Below are 15657 nucleotides of genomic sequence, written 5' to 3'. Positions count from 1 at the left end.
AGCTTTATAGCTCCAACCTAGTCAATGGGCTTTGATGCCCTTTGTATAGGTTGGGTTGCTGGATACGGGATCCTCGGAGTAGGCTGGACCAAGATCCAGTCGAGAGAGGGCAGTCTTAAGAAACAACGGGTTGGGAAAGCAAGAGAACGCTTCGCGTTTTCTTATCTTCTTCCCGCCCTAGGAGTAGCACAAAAAGAGGGATTAGCTTTACTGACCCAATGATAAAGTGCTAACACCTTCCTCGTTGGGGCTCCGCGCACTGGGAAAAGGTTGACGCGACGGAAACCGGCCACTAGTTACAAAGCTCCAATAAGGTATCGAGAGGGCTATCACAGTTAGGTGCAAATTGATTACCCCTTTTTGTAAACTACCCCTCTTCATATTTAGGGAGTTGAGTCGAAAAATGGCTTGATTAACCCTTCGCCACGCACCGGCCACATTCACTTGCTTATCGTAGAGGCTGTAACTACACAATGCCCCACAAGTAGGCTGCTTTTTTTGGATGCAGTCCAAGATAACCGTAATCGTGTATATATAGAAATATATCTTCAATGCTATCATTTCGAAATGTCCGCTTCAACCGCTGTTTCACCTCCCAAAGAGCAAAGTTGGCTTGATGAGTGCAGATGTGGAAGCGGGATCAAGAAAACCAATAATCTCCTTCTTGTCCTTCTACTTAAGGTTAAGGGGCAAAGAGAAGTGCTTTTGCTACTAAGAAAGCGAATGGTCAGCGCGAAGGTTCAAGACTTAGCCGAGCGTCAGCGAAGCTAGATTCTCATAGTGAGGCACTTCGAGTTAGCGAAGCGCTGTAGTAGCGCCGAAGCCCTATGTGCTATAATGCTGAGCCAAGGATGCTTAATATATAGATAGAAAGCCCTATGATGGGAAACTACCACGTTAGGTTTGGAGAGATATGGGACCGGTTATATAATAGGGGAAGCAAGCTTTTTCTTTCAATAGCTGGTCAAATGACTACATGATCATTGGTCTACTCAACCTCATTTCACTATTTCAAACCTTATACAGAAGATTTTTCCGTACCATATCCTTCTACCTATACCGGAGTTGAAGCACCTAAAGTAGAATTTGGTGTCTTTTTAGTCAGTAATGGAAGCAATCATCCCTACCGTCATAAAATAAGAGCACATGGCTTTGCCCATTCACAAGGACTCGATTCTATGCCCAAACATCACATGCCAGCAGATGTGGTCACCATCATAGGTACTCAAGATATTGTGTCTGGAGAGGTGGAAAGATAGGACTACTAGTTGCTCGATTAGGACCCTAGCCTTATTGCGAGCCAAAGACCCAATTTAAACACCCCCTTTCTTTATTTAAGGAGATTCTATATAATTATCAGCCCTGATGCGGAAAGGAGTAAAGAAAGAAGAGTTGAAGATGGCTTAATAGTAAGATAGAACCCCTTCATCTAGTGGCTAGGGACATCTATGTATATGGGATTGGATTCATAGTGCCAGTTAGGGGTAGTTATAAAACTTCATTCATCTTCTTTGATCTTCCTTGGAATATCCATCATCCTGGTCTCAACCTTGTTGAGCTCTCCCTGATCGAAAGTTCCTATTTTGTTTTTTCTTCAATCGTCTCCGACTCCCTAAACAATAAGAGTACTTGGTGACCTAGATGGTCAGGGTCTTTCCTTACCTTAGCTGAGCCTTATGTCCCTTCAATATTCCTATTCATCTTGCCTTGTCTTGGGCACCACAGTGGACTGATTATCCTATATATAATATCTACTCTTAAGATTAAGAGGATAGAGGGTCTCCCTTCCATAGATTCGATTGGGATTGATTCTCAAGATCGAGCCCTTATCAGAGGCGTGCCTACCGACACCTGTCAAAGTTTTCGACTTGCACGAAGTCTCCTTCCATTTGCTCCAACTATGAAAGAAAAGAATGGGCGCAATACTTTATTCTCTTCTACCGCTCTTTGTTTACTTCTGGCCTTCCCAAACTCCTACACGGGTTGAGTCAGATCTTGGAGTAAGCTCCTTTCTATGGGTAATCTACTCAAGAGGTTAGGCCCCTAATTCAATCTATGTCTGGGCTGCCGCCGTACTCAAAGGCGAGGGGCTCCAAAAGCAGATGTGATCGGCCTCAGAGGAGAGGGGCTCCAAAAGGGGATGCGATCGGCCTCAGAGAAGAGGGGAGGCAACTTGGTATTCTAGGCAAAGTTCCTTTTTTTGTATATAGGCCTTCGTATGGGATAGGATTTTCATTTCTCCCTCCAAAGCTAGAAAATAAAGGAGCTCTCTCTTTTTTCCAGCCTTCTTTTTATTTTAAAGGCATATAGTACGTTCTCGCTTTCAGGGGGAATTAAAGTCAAAATCTAGTACATGGAGGAAGCGAAAGGCTAGCTACCAGGTACGAAACAGAGTATGACTATAATAAATCATAGAGCAGTGGGGAGCATGCCCATCCCATTAGATATCATTTGAACTTCCCCTTTCCTAAGATCCTGGACTTGGTACTGACGCATGAACTTGGTTACTGGTTTGACCGCTTTGTTGGCAAGTCAAGTAAGGAAAGGTCTGTTAATTTATCCAAAAATATGTTTTTGGCCTATCTATCAATTGAACCAGGGGCTGGGCTCTTGTTGACATACATAAGAAGTGGGATTAAGAATAGGGGAAGAGCAGATCTACTCATACTTCTGCTTATGGAAATACAGATGAAGCACCCTATAAAACATGCAAGATCTCTTAGTAAGCCCCTGTTGGCAAATCAGGTGCCATTGAACACAGTCCAGGGAAAGTATCTATCTATAGTGATAGTGATCCATCTCCTTGACTTGAGTCTCTACCATATCTATTTCCTACCCGCTTGTAGCGGTTGGTTAGGCTAGGCCGGTAAGAACCTCCCCGCAGTTCTCGATTCTGATTGAACTAGGGAGGATCGATATTGCTGGAGGAGATTGTTCTTCCTCAGCTGGCTTGTTAACCATGGTCTCTTGAAGGTTTCATTCTTTTACTAGCTCTCCCAGCCAATAACCTGCTAACCCTAAGCTTGCAAGCACCTTGGTCATATCTAAGTCCCTATTCTATTGTTCTATTTGGGACGAAAAGAAAAAGATCTGCCTTTTGCGGGAAGAATCGCTTGAAAGCACGTGATGGGCCTTCCCTTCCTTTATGTCATCCACCACCCTGTCCTATCTACTCTCCCCAAATCTCTACTCATGATTTGAAGAAGAAAGATAAGGAAATCCAATTAGAGATAAGCTGCCCATGAGCATCATGGAATAGGTAAAAGGGAACGAGGAGGCAAGCCCCCCATCTTGTTCTCTTTTTCTCCTTGAATCGGATGAATTGAGGGTTCCAAACCTTCCAAAAGTGATAGGTATGTGTTGTTTCTTGGCAACTCTCTTAGACTATCTATCCCTTTATACCTGGGTATAAAACCAAGAAAGAAAGTAGCATCTTTGATATGGTTCAGTAAATAGGAATCCCAGAAATACAGTAAACATTGGAAGAACATAGGAATATGGGTCCATATAAGAATGAAGAAAGGGCATGATAGGCTAGTTTGATTCCAAGCTAAGCAGCAGGGCATGATCAGTCTTATCGGGCAGGGAATTGCATTCGTTAATAGAGCTTCCTACGATCGCACCCTAGGAGAGTGCAAATAGAAAGTTGAATGGTCTGGTTCCACTTAGTAGCCCAAATCCGCCCCTTTAACATGCATGTGCGGTTTAGCTACTAAGCTTCGAAATAGGCTTACTTCGAAGTAGGAGCTTGAACTCAAGTATTAGAATGAGTCTTATTAGGTTTTCCCTGGGGGAAGGCTCCCCCCAACCCCTGTGAGTCCCGTCTTGCCCTGCCTTGAACTAGAACTCGGAAACCAGGACACATAACTATAAGAGAGTAGCTGCCAAAACAAGCTCCCTAAGGTCGCACCTAAGATCCGAAGGAATCACTTGTGAACTAACTGCATACCTAAAGTTAGCTTGTGTGTGCATAGCATTATCTTATCTTTGAATACTTCCTTTAGGCGGCTAGAAAGATGTTATTTGTGTGGTCCATTCTAGTGACAACATTTCAATTCTATTGTATTTATGTAGGAGCCATTGTTTTTGCTTTGTTTGCCGGATTGGTATGCTTTCTTTTCTAAAAACCTTTATGTCATAGGTCGTTACATTTCAGGCCATTTACAATCGTTTAAAGGGCCTTATATTATAAAGTATAAAGAAAGTCAAGATTGTTCTTGTGGAGAAAAGCCTACTTACTTGCTCTTGCTGCTTTTAATTTAAGAGCAAGTCGGTCTAGCTTCTTACTCTTTCACCTTTCAAAGAAGTCGAAATAGAAAGGGGTAGGAAAGATCCTGTGTACCTTGTTCAAGTTGTGGATCTCCTTCATTAGCTTTGAGTTCATTATTGTTCTTCTGGTTCTCCTTTAAAAGGGGTCATGGGGGAAAAGCCCCAGCCCCCTACATGCATTAAGAGACAACAGCTCAAATGAATGAGTGGAAACTATGTTGATTGAGTGCAATTTATAAATTAGGAAAGTTTAGACATAACCCTACCAATCTAAATCAAAGTTTCCAACAGTGAAAGGCTTCCCTTGTCGGCGGGTTGCTTAGGTCCATGTAGTCCAAATCTCTGCTTAGGAAAGAAGTGCAAGTTTACTTTTTGCGAAAGGGAAAATGGCTTTCTGTTAGAGAGTGATCGAGAGAAATTTTCAGTTGGGAGTCATTCTTTTGTAGCTAGGAGACATTGTTGTTATGTTTTCCAGTTATGAGCCATTGTTGTGTGGTCCCTTTTGAGCGGTTCCTTCTTTTTTTTATTCAATGATTTAAAGGCGACAACTCTCTTCACCAAGGAATTGGGGCTTAGATCTATGAGCTATAACACATACGCAAGAAGGACGAATGCCTTAATGGACATGTACGCTAAGGAAGGGGAGTCGCTTGCTTGTTTGGTGTGTTTGGAACCGGGTTGTTTAAAGCTACCCTTTATTGAAGAAAGAGAACCTGGGCCCAGGTCTTGGTGTATTTTGACATGATTCTCAATACGCTATCTAAACTAGGAAAGTCAGTAAGGAAAGGTGAGACAAAGAAAGCTCTACTTCGGGTAGCTGGGTGCATCAACCTCTTTCTTTCATAGGAGAGGGGACAATACTTAAGGAGCTTGGGCTACTCAATCGATAGGAATAGGGGTTTGTTTCCACAACTGAAAGGGAATCTGAAGCAGGATCGAAAACAGAATAAGATTGAGGAGCGGGGTAAAACCATTCTCAGAAGGAGAAGGTTTAGCGGTCAGTAAGAAACTCCTCAATCAAGATGAATGAGACCATTCATGGAAGTCTTAGTTGGACTCTACACCGCTACACACCTTACGCCGATCTAGATGATAATAAGGCCTTTCTTCCTCATGAAGAAGGAGTAGAGACCTAGCTTTCATCTGTCTATTAAAATGTAATGCTATACCTTTTGTCCTTGAGAATCGGTTGGGTATAGCGGGAAAGAGTTTGACGATCTAGTGTAATATCACATAGGATGGGTACTCCCGATATAGTCTTTTGAATTTTAAGTATATATAGTAGCGTACTGGACTCCATCTACATAAGTAGAAGCATTCAAGAATCATTTGACAGTTCTTATTTCAATTTTCTGACTCTCATCTTGTTAACTGACTTAACCGCAATACTTATCCAAAGACAGGACAAGTGAAAGAGCTTCGGTATTTACACTTTCTGTCTCGCGTAAGAAAGAGAGTTTAGAGTGCCATACAAATAACCTTAGAGAAGGGGATTCCTCTAATTGACTGAAGTTCAAAGTCAACGTTCCACACATGGCAATCTTCTGATAGAGGGGAAGAGGCAGAGCACAACCGATTCTATGGCACAAGATGCGATGGTATTGCAAAGGCAGGAATGAGTTCACAACATTCGATTAAACTACTCGACCGAATAAAGCTAAAAGGAGAAAGGGAGATGACTCTAGTTGTTGAGTACCCTGAGGAAGGTACATATCGACTTTTAGTTGTAGCGGATTTTACTTACATCGATTCTAGCACTTTCTCTTGATTCTATTTTTGAAAGATCTTTCCTTGCTTTGAGGAATGCCTGGTTTAACCAAAATCGTCTCATTAGCTTTTAGAGTCATCCCGGGATCTTTGGCTTATGCCATGTGCTCCAAAATTGAACTCAACTTCCTTTTTTCACCAACATCCGCTTCCCACTCAAGAAATTGGAGAAAGTCCTTTCCCTTTGCTGCAACTTTCACAGTTCCACTCCCCCTCAGACCAGACTGGGTTGCATTACCATACATTCATACCTTCACCCCGATGTCCTGTCTTAAGGTTCCCCCGAGCTACTTTATTAAAGCAGAATTTTGCTCATCGTCAGCGTCTTTAGTCGAAAGCTATTTCTTTTATGATTCCTTCTATCAGTTCTTGAAGACTTTATTTTCATTCAATAGCACCTCTCATATAAGAGAAGGAGCTTTTTCACCCCTACGTATGGCAGGCCCTTCTTTAAGAATGCCCTTTCCCCAGCTTCCAATCGTCTCAAAAGTGAAGACTGAGCTCAGAACCCCTCCTTAGTGACTTTGGTCAGGAAAGGGAATAGGGCAATAAATAGAGCTTCGACTCAGAATTAGACCTTCTGTAGAGGGAACTTCAGACTTCTGGATAGGCCTAAGAAAGCCTAGACCAAAGGTGCCTAATAGCCTAGCCAGACTCATCGAGTAGGCAATCCCATTCTCAGCAAAGCCAGTAAGCAAGCCCAAGTCCATGCAAGAAGGCCCACTGGATCTATCCAAATTCAAAGCCCATCAAATACTCTCCTACATGAAAGGATCTCAGTCCATCCAAATGATATTAAGCAAAATCCTATTCTGGAAAGAATGGCAAAGTAAGGGATTTAAGCTTGCTTAGAGATTTCATATCTCTCCCACGTGTGATTCATCCTAACAACTATCGATTAGGTTAAAAAAGTGCCCCTACACATTTAAAAAGCTTATTAAAGGGCAAAAGAGACGAAGGCCAAAGCATCGACTGAAGAGGGGGGCAAAGAGATATTCGCCTTTGACTTCTTCTCCGCCTATTGACTGCTACTCGGATAGATGCTCCTATTTATTATTCGTAGATCATAGATTAGGATGTCATTAGGTAAGGAAAGTCAGTCCTTTCATTCCTTCCAGAGAATAGATCCCCAATAGCTCGCAGATGAAGAATTCTTCCGCTACGACCCTTAGGCAAGCTAATCAGTCTTGCTTTGCCAAAACATCCCTCCTCACTCTTCTATTTATTGACTTTTGGGGTAAGAAGCATCCAATTCCATGTCTTGAGCATGATTAGGGTTAAGGGAAGGATTTCAGCTAGATAGTAGGCGGCGGGGAAAGCTAGCTGTAGATGCACATAATGCACTGTTAGGGAGAAGCCGCTTCACCACTTTAAGAAAGTATTTTTGAACCAATGCCAGATCTTCTACTTTGACAAGGCAGGTGCAAAAGGAAAAGGATTAAGGGATTAGGAAGGAAGCGTAGTGGAAGCAGCAATCCCTATTTCCTATAGCCCTTTATTGGGTAAATTGAATCAGAATAGGCGAGTTGACATTCAATTAGAATAACTACTGTTGTCTCTTTCCTACTCTCCTCTGCTACAAAATCTGGTCTTAGTTGAATAACCCTTGCTATTGAATCCGATGCTCTAGAGGAAGGCATTGAACTTGTTGATGCATCGAATGCCATACTACGATTGGCTCTTGGGGAAGGAAGGAGAGTGATTGGCATGAAGTAGGGCAGAAGGAGGGGATTCAGATTCTGTTTTTAAAGGATTGGATTAGCTGCTTGTCTTCCGCACCTTGATTTGTCTAGTTCTATTTTGACTAATCCGAATCTGTATACTAGGTAAATATCCTCTCTCAATTCTTGGCTGAGGGAAGCCCCATGACCGACCAAACCGAGGCTGTGGTAGATAGAGGAAGAGAAGATATATTGAATGCTCTCGGGCATTTATTTAGGTAGTAAAATATTATGTTTCAGAAGGATCTTTCTTGGTATTAAAGTCTTCAATCTATGAGGAAGTAGCCATTCTTCATCTACGCAAAGATGAATTACTGCTTATTCGATCGGTCCTAGCCCGACTTATTAGGATAGGAACTTCTCTTATCCCGGATGACTTGAGCTTGTCTTGCCTCTCTTCTTTGACAAATATAACTTTGCTTAGATGGTTTGGCACGCTTAGCTTTCGATCGAGAAAGATGGGAATTTCTGAATGCGGGCTTATTGCCCCATGTCTTACCTATAAAAAAAGGCAGGAACTTATTAGCACAGATGACTTTCTTGCATACCTTCTCCGGGATATGGAAAGGGGGTTTAGATACAAACTGGCATTAAAGGAAGTGCTTTTAGCACACACCTAAACAATCGTGTACTTGGGAGCCCCGAGACTTCCTTATAGATACAGACTTTCGTACTGCCAAGGAAGGAATACACTTGAAAAGGGTCTACTTAACTAGAAAATGAGCATTTCATACTTTCCCGCGCTACTTCCCAGTCCAATAGAGGTCTTTCCAGTAAAATGAGGTCATGTACCACAGTTCGAGTTAAAAAGAAGAAAGGGGCTACGATAGAAAGAGAGGGAACAAGAGAAGCAAGATACGACATTCGTTGGAACAAAAGAAAGCAACAAAAAACAACTTAGGTAAAGATCTGGTTGATTCCATTCGTCAGTCACTAAGGGAAATGACTCTCAATTGAGAAAAAACTTGCCACCTTTTTTGTATCCATTTCGCGGATTAAGTTCCAAGCGAAAGATACCAAAAGAAAGGGAGCACGCTATAGGACACTAGCTGGCCTTTACTTGGGCCCATCCCAAGCTCCCTGCTAAAAGATTACAATAAAAGAGAAGCATCATTTGACTGTTTTTGTTTGTTTGATCAAGTAGATTGATAGCGGATCGAAGGGAGTGCGATTGGGATTCATCTATTTGGGTCGGTGCCGGACTCCTTTGTGAATCAGTCCCTTTCTTTGTCTTCAAGAGTTTGATTATTTGATCGAGAAAGCGGCAGGACCTTAAAATTTAGCCTTGAGTTGGACTGCGATCCCGCGAAGCTGGTATCCTTAGACCACCTAAGAGACTTTCCGACTGTCGAAGGAAAGAAGTTCACTTTTTTGTGACCAGAAATTGACTAATTTATTTAATTGACTTAAAGATCTTTCTTTATATTTTACTAGTTAAGGCCTTCGATCATCTGTCAGTAAGGTCGATTGAAAAAATGAAAGCTTGATGAAACCCCGTCTTTTTTATCATCAACCACTTTTTCCCATCCCAAGTAATCTTATGAACTTTCACTCCCTATCTATACTAGAACCTCGAGCCTCTTTCTTCTTTCTCTGCAGCAGGCGTTGATTGATGGGATAAAAGAAGCACCCTATGGAATTGAACCACAATCATTTTCCTTACATGGTGAAAGTCGAGAGTGAAAATCTAGACTCGAAAGCATAAGCTTGTTAGAGGTGATCCCCGCCTCCCCTTTTCGCCTAACCCATTCATTCACAGCTTTGCCACTCTACCGAGGGTCGAGCTACCACGCTCTTGAAACCTCATAAATTCACTTTTCTTCAATGAGAATATAAAGAAAACTAGCAATTTCGCTCCCCAGCCCCACTTGGTATTTGAGCACCACCACCTTCACAGGTTTTACACAACAAAATAGAGGACTGGATGGATTATCCAATTTGTCACTCAGTTGGTAGAGGTCAAAAAGGGTGGAGGCATTATCAAGTAAGTCGGTTATAAGTGGTCGTGCTCTCGCTACCGGAAGCTTGGCAGCGATAAAACGCCGTTCCACCCCTAACTGGATTGCGCCTTTGAGGTTTTGAAAGGCGTGAAAATCCGAGTCTAGGGACAAAGTGGCTTAGTTGAACATAGTGAGACTAAGGGACGAAAGGTCAAACCCATAAATGTGCAAGCGAGACCCAACAAAAAATGTTTTTTGCGCGAAAGCAGTTGCTTGTTCCATAATTTGCTAAGATGGAAAGTATAGATAGAAAGGCAGAAAAGGGGGCATCGGCTCTGAAATGATGGAAGATTTAATCATTCCTTCATTCTATTCCGGCTATTCCTTTCTTGTCCGTGCGATATTTTTCTTCTCTACCACAACGAATCAAGTGATTTAATATAGGCATCGCTTTTTCTTTATTGTTTGTCTACTGTTCATCCTTGACCTTCTTTCTGAAATCGTTAACACCGGAACACCCACCATGAAGGTCACTCAAAGTAAGCTACACGAGCTTCACCTTTTGTATTGTATCGCCTGGAAAGAGGTGCGCTAGCCTTTTTCTTTCCCTGCACCTAAAAGTTGCCTTAGTTCCCTTTTTTTTTTAAAAAAGACCTAAGCTTGAAGTCAAGGCTTCTATGCTGCTCGATATTTCTTAATGAAGAGAATGGCATACTTAGGTCTCAGGATGAGATTCTGAAAGAGTAACCGCAATATCAGAAGAAATTCTTCCTTGATTCTTTTGACGTGAGACTACTACTTGTATTTTCTTTACTACTCTTTCTCTATCCTTAGTTGCTTGTTGAGCCAACAAAGTTTTTGCTTGTATTTCCTTGCTACTTTCAATCAATCAGAAAAGGAGGATTGAGTAGTGGCTTGGGAAATAAGACAACACTTGATGGGAATTGAGGAGTAGTAAGGAGTGATAAAGAGTGAAATTCAGTCACCCTCCCCGCTTTCTTTTCTTGTGAAGAATGCTCTGGTCTGGCATAAATGCCACCAGATCATCTATTATTTGCATCTGCAAGAATGAAGGACAGAAGATTGAAAAACTAAAAAGAAAGCCAGGGCATCCGGTGGATGAAGTCTACCTTTGTAATGTCAGGCTGAAAAAGGGGGGGGATAGCACTAGAGAGTCGGGAACTTTCACTGCAACTGAAGAGGCTCACACCTTACATCAAACTAACCTATCAACAGAAAGAACCAATGCTGATTTCTTTGCAATAGGGAATGCAGTTGAAATAGAGATTCTCTTGAAAAGAGAGCAGTACTACAAGAAAGCTGTAAGACTGAAATAAGTCGATTGCTGCCATTCCAGAAATCAGGGTTTAGAAGTCTTTCGTCCGGGAGATATAGCTCTTTAGCGCATACAGATAGAGATTATGTGATTTGATCTGTACTAGAGACGGGAAGACCCATAGGAAGACTCCATAGCTAATAGAACCAAGGACAAGGTTTGTACTGACGAGAAAGTGAAAAGTGATCTGCACTATAGCTTCTCCCATTTCATTCCTTATTATTGCTTTTAGTGCTTAGATAAGTTTGTTTGTTTTGTAGCATGGGGGGGGATAGAAAGTGCTTTTCCCCGCAGTAGGTTAGGGAGAGATTCTTTTTCTTTACTAGAGCCAAGAATGTACGAGGAGAGAAAGACTTAAGTCGACTCAAGTGTAAATAATCAGACTGCTTCCATACCTTATCTCAGGTTACCCCTTATTGCTTGAAAGCACACACAACACACAGTAGGAGAGTTCGAGTGTGAAAGCAGTGTACTCATTCCCCTGAGATAAGGTATGCTTTTAGTGCCTTATCTAACTATAAGAGCAGAAGCAACAAGCACTTACTTTCTTTAAGACGCTAACTTCCACAACAGTTAAGAATTATCTCAGGTTTTCCGTTAGTGCTCTCCGGAAAGAAGGAGCGAAGGCGAAAAAGCTCAAGTGATTTTCCCTTGTCTACTGTCAGGCCAGAGAAGAAATCTGCATAACCAAGGGAATACAACTCCATAAGAGCAAGAAAGTATGGGGATAGAAAGTACGGGGATACAACTCCATAAGGGCTTTCAGATAGTTCGGTACCGGCTATCGGTAAAGGAAGCATATGCCTTTAACTCAGTTCATTCCCTATATGGTAATGGTAGGTACGCCGGTACCCCGTTTTTGGTTCAACCAAGGTAGGATCGTGCCCGGGTTCACTCGTGAAAGGAAGGTTCTAGCGGTAAAGTAAATAAAATCCTCCCTTCTTGCTTCCTTAGGGTACGCCCCCTATCGCCTTTCATTCGGAAAAGGAATTATCTACACTGACTTCAGTTAGCCGTGAAGTACGCTGATACCCCGGTTATCTATAAATCATCACAATAAAGTGTGATAACCTTAAATTCTCTCTGTACTTTGTTTCAAATAAGCACCCCGAAGCTAGATAATTTGGCCAGCAAGCCATAAAAGAAAAGGGAAAATTAATAAAGGTGCCCTGCACGAAACTAACTCTTTTAAAACCTGAAATGGGGAAGGAGAAAGAAAGGAAGGACTAGCTATTCGATCGATTTACTTTTTATTACCCCGTCTGCTCTCTTGTTCATATATTGGTTTTTAGATTTGATTCCCCATATCCTCTAGTATAGAGAAAGGTAGACTTCTTTTCTCTATAATAGTAAGAGAGATTGGACCTGCAAGCGCTAACCTAATGTCGTAATCAAATCTCTTAATCGTTTTCCTTTTCTCCTATCGTTAACTCTCGAAAGTCTTGCAAGGATCTCAAACGGTCTAACTGTTGGAAACTTTCGTAATCATTCCAACTTGTCAGTCCGATCAGGCTTTCCTGCCTCTCTCTTCTCTAGTCGTCTAGTTTCATACTCTTATTCAGATTATTATTTTCATTTATTCAATGAAACTTCAATTTTCTTTTCTAAGGTGTGTTTTGAGATACAGATCACCAAAGATGGGTGGATGTTCAGTCTAAGTGGCAGAAAACCAATACTGTTTGGAACTTCACTTATAGAGCTCCATCTCCTAGAATCAAAACCTTCTTGTTCTAAAGGAAAGGCTCTCTCGCATCTTATTCTACTACTTTGTAGAGGAAGTCAGTTGTGAATCTTGGTATAACTTTGTTTCCTTAGCCTGGAAAACAGCCTAGGAAACTAGGCCTCTTTCTATCCCGATATTGAGCCAAGTCCGGCATCCCTGATTATGTTACGGATTTAGTTTCCCAAGAACAATCAAACAGTTTGTAACTCTAATTGCATGACGTGATCGGCTGTTAGGATGATGGGGATGATAGAGAGTCCTCTAGCTAGGTCCCATCCTTGTGTCCTTGTATTCTGATTGTTCTTACCGAGCTAGCGAATTTAAAGTCTTTCATTCTGTGGTTAGGCCTCTTTCTCTATTGCCTCTTTGTTTCATAAGGATCGAAGCTTTCTTGGCCCCGGGCTATCTTAGGCATTTTAGCTATATGCTTTTATTCCTCTTCTAGTAGCTAGTATCTAAATTTTGTATCATATCATTTCCAAAGAAAGAGAGTACGCTAAAATAGATTTTCTTCTAGGGATAGAGCACTCTGTAAGAAGGTAGTCTACCCTCCATATCGAGCTAAGGTCCACACTATAGATTAGCTATAGTAGCTATAACAAGAGAAGAGGGAAATTAGATCGATTAGCTCTTCTTGCTTTACTCTTGCTAGGCGGAAAGAGAAGAAAGATGTTTGTGACTTTCACTTCCTTACTGTTCTCTTAGTTGAATACGTACTAACATTTTAAGAACTCTATAGGGAATATAACCCAAAAAAATAATGCTAACATATCTTGAACTCTATAGGAAAAAAAATCTGATCACCCTGTAATTAATATACCTACGCCATTTAGCTGTCATAGATTTACGCTACCGGTTTGGCGCAGGGTGAGCGATACATTAACTATTTCGTGGTTTATTAAATAGAATATATAAATTCATATTAAATACTTATTTATTTATTAAGGAAAATTATTATCCATGGTATACCATTCTTTAGGATCGTGTATAGGGTTTGGATTTACGGTTTATACAAGATTTTAAGAGTGTTAACTTTCCATCTTCGCCTTATAGACTACACAACTGGGATCTTCACCAAAATGTATTATACTCTCTATACATATATCCATAGGCGTCACACCTTATCATTCCTAAATGTATCACTAATTGAATTAGTTTAGTTATTAATTTTAATACTAGTGATAACTTACTTTCTCAGGTGTAGGGGTTGGGATATACCGAACTTAGCTGATCTAATCATAGATTATTTTAAAAAACTTTCAATTCTAGATAGTTTTCCACGACCTGAGTTTATAGATAAATTGCTGAATTGGTCAATCAAAGAAGTGAATAATTCTTTAGATTTAAATAATTATTCAGTTCTAAATTATGATGGTATAGAAGTAAGGGTTGAAAAACAAGAGGGTAAAGCTGATGTTTCAGGGGTTGAAGAGTAAAAAGATATTTATGGTAAACTATTTGTTTATTTGGTCATTTTTAGTTGTAGTATTTATTTGATAGGATATTTTTGTGTATGTAGTGATTTTTAAAAATAGTTGGTTTACAACGCTAAATGCTCAGTAAATCTGATATAAGCCCTGCTCACCTAGAATTAGACTATCCCTTCGCCTTTTTGCTGAACTAGCAAACCAGGTTGGCGTGGGTGACCCTTTGGTAACTATGTTAAATAGCGGAAGCACTGTTTATAGGGTTTATATCCTACATAATAAATTCATTTCAGTTATACGGCCGAACATTAGAGATTGGTGTCGATTTTATAATGTATTGAAAAATATCGATGACCTAGATGATTATACGCTGTGTGAGAAGTTTGAAAAACTGACGATTGATAGCGGGACTTCTTATGATGGTGATAATGGTAATACCAGATCTTCCTCGGGTAATTTTGAGAGAGGCTCAAGCTGTACGCCTCCTTTTTCTCATTCTTTGAACACATTTCATCCTTGGTGGGAGGGTATAATATAGGGTATGAAGAAAGGTATCTGCTTAGATGAGGTTTTACCCCATTATCAGGGTTTGTACAATAATTTAGGTCAAAAAAGTTTGGCTTTTGCATTTCGTTTTCTACCCAGTCAATCTAAGTTTCTACTTAAAGAGTTAGAGTATTGTAGTGTTAAATTGGAAAAACTGACCTTATACTGCAACAACAACCTGGGATTATCATATATAACTAGTAGAATTTCACCCGATAGTATGTTTACCGCCTCTAGTTTAGGAGCCGACGTTCGTGAATTATAGAATGAACCTGGGAATGCAGATAGGGTATTAACTGATATTGTAACATTACGTCCCGGATATTTTGGGCGTTACTTGGTGCTTGTGGTCACGGGTGTAGGTTGTGTTGTATGGTATAAGGTGGACCCTTGCGCAATGGCTAATATGCCTGATAGCACCATATTTGGCCCGTTATTCTACTACGAGAAGTATTTTGACCTACAGTATCGATCGCAGGGGTTTGAGGTCACAAAGTTTATCGATTCTGGAAATCTTACCTAGTCGGTATCCCATGCCTTTAGTGAAACGCCTTTATGTGAATTAACTATTCTGGCTAGTGTTCCTCTGCTTAAGGCGGTTGGGTTATGCATAATGCTGTCATTCGCTCTTGCTACGGGTCTTGTCCCTACCGAAATGGGATGGTGTGGATAGTCTAATCTTCATGAAAGTTCTTTCTTAGGGCATATGGGTTCATAATACCACAAAACAAAGCTAACTTAATCTTAAGGTTCAGCGCCTATCTCCAAGGTTCATCCCTAAAAAGTAGATTATTTCGATCAGCACTGGAATCGATATTTTGCTTGGCATAGTTGCAATACGACTTTCCTGGTCTATAGTTCTAGTTGAAGCTAGCCGAGATCAAGAGTTTTCTTATCATGCTGCTCCTGGATTAAAATTCAGTTGGTA

This window comes from Nicotiana tabacum, chromosome 19 (assembly GCF_000715075.1).
Source record: "Nicotiana tabacum cultivar K326 chromosome 19, ASM71507v2, whole genome shotgun sequence".
NCBI classification, from domain to species: domain Eukaryota; kingdom Viridiplantae; phylum Streptophyta; class Magnoliopsida; order Solanales; family Solanaceae; genus Nicotiana; species Nicotiana tabacum.
The sequence above is the reverse complement of the archived record's forward strand: the minus strand, read 5'-3'. Positions refer to the sequence as shown.